Genomic DNA, 4111 nt, shown 5'->3' with positions numbered 1-4111 from the left:
AGGGTACAGCTTTAAGACTGAGTATTCCAGGATTTGCTAACAGCTCTGAGTCAGGCCAGCACAGCACTGGGCTCTGTGGACCATTTAAGAGCCAAGAAGCACAAAGTACCTCTGTGCTGACTGAGGACAGCAGCGTCTCCTGGTCCTGCTCCTGGTGCTGGCGGGAGACCACAGAGCTGTTTTTTTTTTTTCCTTAAAGATTTTTATTTTTTTTTATTTTTTGTGCTAGATGTAGCCTTTGCCAGGACATTAAAAAGCTACTTCCCCACAACACTGCCATCTTGAGGGGAAAAAAAAGAGTTGATTCCATTCCCCCTTTCATGGAGCCATCACTGGTTTGTGGTTGCCTCACTTCATGTGTTATAAGCCTAAGGAGACTTTCAATGGAGTCACTGGTACCAAGTATTATGTATTAGCATTAGTACATGTTATGATACCCTATAAAGATGCTTCCATCTTATCAGAACACAGCATCTGGATTAGGTCTGTATTTCCTATTCTATTTTCCAGCTCTGTTATAAAATAAAATTTCTTCTCTGGACTTTGGTGTGGATTTTACAGATGCTCCTTGTTCAACTTGGGATCTCTTGGAAAGAACAGTTCTTGTTTAACTACAGATGGTCACTGCTGTACCTTAGTGTGATGGGGACATTGGCTTTCCATTTGGGGAGAAAGGAGGGAGACACGGTGGGAGAGTAGAAAAAGAGAGATTGTGAGGCCAGAGCTCAGGCAGGGCTGTTCTTTTCCTCCCACCTGCTGTCTGCATGTCAGACATTATTTTACTGTTCACTACTGTTAAGCAGAACCAAAAGTCCAGATCTGTTGGGTGTAGTAGGTTCTTCCAAATGTCCTTATCCATGTTTAAACTTGCCCCACTTTTCCATGAGCAAGAAACCATAAATACAAAGCTGTGAGATTATTAAATATGAACATTAGACAGACCAAAGCATCTGCATTTCCAACAAAAAATTTATTTTCTGCCAAAGTCCCAGGCCAAAGCTTGGTCTTTAGTTGATGTTTAACAATGAAAGTGACAGGACCTGTTTTGGTGGTAACTGTGAAGGCAGGGAACATGGCTAATGCCCTGGTAATTAAAATATTTCATTTTGAGGTGTTATGAAGGGTCAGACCATTAGAAATTTTGACCTCGACTTCAGAGTTTGGAAAAAGGAAGTATATAGGAAAATCCTTCAGGTTCTGTGGCCTTGATTCAGTGATATGCAGGCAGGGGTGGTGGTGGGATAGTGGTGATGGTGCTGTGGTTGTGAAACACTCAAGACTGAGTTTATTACAATCTTAAGAATTAGGTCAAAAATGACTTGTACACTGTCATCTATAATGAGTCTACTTGCTCCATTCACCACCCTCCTCCACCCCCACCCAAAATGGCAAGCTCAAGCCACAGCGGGCTGTGCATTTCGCCAACTCTCCCTTTTCCAGAAGGCCCAAGAGCCCAGATGGGGCCCAGAACATGGCAGAGTTAGAGAGGGAGCAAAGGGGGAAAGAGGCAGCGGCTGCAGCAAAGAGCTCCCTTTCGCGGCTTCGCACTCCGCTGGCCCATCAGTGAGCCACCCCCTCCCCATCCTCATCCAAGCCTTGCGCAGTGGGACAGACTGGCCGCGCTCCATTGCCTTTGCCCTCTTCAGGCTTGGCCGAGTGCAGGTGCATAGGAGCTCCAGCAGCACTGCCGCGTGCCCGCTCTGGTCCTTGCTCCGCTTCTCCATGATCAGGTCTTCCAGGTTCTGGAACTGCAGTGTGTGGCTGCGCTGCTCCCAGAGCTGGATCTGCACCTGGTAGGGCTGCTTGCCGACGTGCTGCTCACTGTTGATCTAGAGCTCCTTCTTGCCTTAGGGGAACCAGGCAGCGAAGCTCTCAGAAATGCGGCAACTGAGCCCGCGATCCTTGGCGCGCTCTTGACCCAGCAAGTTGCACACCGCGGCGCTGGGGCTCAGCGGCTTGTCGTCGTGCAGCTCCCTGACCACCGGGCAGCGCCGTCCCTGGTTCGCGTCCCTCAGGAAGCTGTTGCTCACCTCCAGCCGGTGCAGACGCACCACCTGGAAGATGCCCACGTACACGGCCCAGTGCGGGTCCTGCGTGGGGGACACGAACTCCACCCGGTCGCCTGGCTTGCACTTGTGGAGCAGGTTCTCGGGCGATTAGGTGCTCAGCGCCAGCGAGCGGGCCCGAAGCTCTTGTGGTGGATGCACCCGTTGCGGTAGGACACGGAACACGCCTCTCCATGTACCCGCGGATGGCACGGCTGCAGCGGGGCAGCGGCGGGTCCCCACTGTCGAGCAAGCCGTCCGCGCCATTCCGCCCCAGTGGCGGCCGCTGTGGCTCCACATTCTCCTCATTAGAAAAGATGTCAGAGACGCCGATGCATTGCCCGTCATCCAGGCCCACGCCAGCATTGTTTTATTTTTGAACTCTTAAACATTCCAAATAATGAATAACAAAACATTCCAGCTGTTCAGAAACACAAAATAAATTATACCCACCACCCAGACTTACAAGATGTAACCAATCTCAAACGTGTTTTTCCCACAAATGTGCTGTTCATCTTCTTTTTAAGATAAATTCTTTTTATTTTTGCTAAACTATTTTTACAAATTACAAACAGCATGACATCTCATTCCTAAATACTTCATGGAAATGTGAATATCTTAAAAAGTAAGAATACTCCCTATTTAACCATAAAACCATTATCACACTTAATGAAACTTACAGTAAACCCCTAATACCATCTAATAAACAATCCATATTCATATTTCCCTTACAACCCCTAAAGTGTCTTTTATAGATGGTTTATTCCTTCTAGGAATCAATCACAGAATTTGGCTTAATGTCTCAAATACCTTTTCATCTAGGATAGTCCTCCCTTCCTATTGATTCTATAATGTACCAAAAACAAAACAAAAAACTTGGGATTGCATGATTATTTCATTTCCTTATCTGCTATTTATCTTCTTATCTCTTCTTTCTTGTCTTCCTTGCTTTTCAAACTTTTTTAAAAAATTATATTCCTTTTTCCATTAATTAGAAAGTTATTCCTTTCCTGTGTATCCTAGAAATTACAACATGTACCCAGGGCTTCTTAATATTTAGCTTTACTCTCCTCCCGACAATGCAAGAAACTTAGAACACTTTAATTCACTTTCTTCCTTTCAAATTATGTTTTCTTGTATATTTTAATTTTATGTATGAAAAGTTTAAGTCCACAAGTCATTTTTATTCCTTTCTTTTACCAAAGTTTACATAAATGTACTTCAGCATGTTGTTTCTTTCCTTCCTGCATCTCTAACCTTCCACATGGATAAATTTTTTTCTGCCTACAGAAAACTCTGAATTTGCTTAGGCATATTTAGATTATCAGTTTTACTTTTTCAAAAAAAAAATCTTTATTTAGTTCTTATTCTTGAAGGTTATTTTCAATAAGAAGAGAATTCTATTGCCAACTACCTTCTTTCAGCACCTCTATTTTCTGGCTTCAAATGTTGAGAAGTCAATTGTCATTCTGTCACCCCCTCTGAGGGTACCCTGACTTTTTTCTCTGACTGCTTTTAAGATATTCTATCTCTGCTATATGTCTTCTTCTTTTTTTCTTTCCATAGATCCTGCTTCAGTCTTGTTGGACTTCTTGACTGTGGTTTCATTTCAGTCAATTCTTGGAAAATTCCCAGCCATTTTTTTCAAACATTCCTTGTGCTCCACTCCCTTTTCTCCCAATTCTGGGAATCCAATTATTATTGAATCCTCTAAGTTTCAAAATTTCTTATCCATATTTTCCATCTTTTGATTTCCTCTTGCTTTGATCTAGACAAGTTTTCCAAACTATTGTCCAGTTCACAAAGTCTCTCTTCAGTCACACTTAATCTGCTGTTAAAACCATTCATTTAATTTTCAATATTGCATTTTTCAGTTACATGATTTTTTTTTTTTTTTTTTTTTTGGCAAATGTGCAATATTGCTATAGTTTCCAGTTCATTGCTGGAACTACAGTTCCTTGTATTAAGCACAATTGTTTTATGATCTGTGATTCATCCAATATCTGGAGAGTCTATGGGTCAGTTTCTGTGACTTTTGTTAATGTTTCTTATTCTCATGTACTTCC

At 43.0% G+C, this 4111-nt stretch overlaps 1 pseudogene; it reads right to left on the bottom strand.

The window, feature by feature from the left end:
* Positions 1-1560: 1560 nt before the first annotated feature.
* LOC119525024 lies at positions 1561-2412 on the bottom strand (annotated as a pseudogene).
* Between the last annotated feature and the right edge of the window lie 1699 nt (positions 2413-4111).

The sequence above is a fragment of the Choloepus didactylus genome, assembly GCF_015220235.1.
Source record: "Choloepus didactylus isolate mChoDid1 chromosome 23 unlocalized genomic scaffold, mChoDid1.pri SUPER_23_unloc3, whole genome shotgun sequence".
NCBI lineage: Eukaryota > Metazoa > Chordata > Mammalia > Pilosa > Megalonychidae > Choloepus > Choloepus didactylus.
This window is presented reverse-complemented; position numbering and strand designations above follow the sequence as displayed.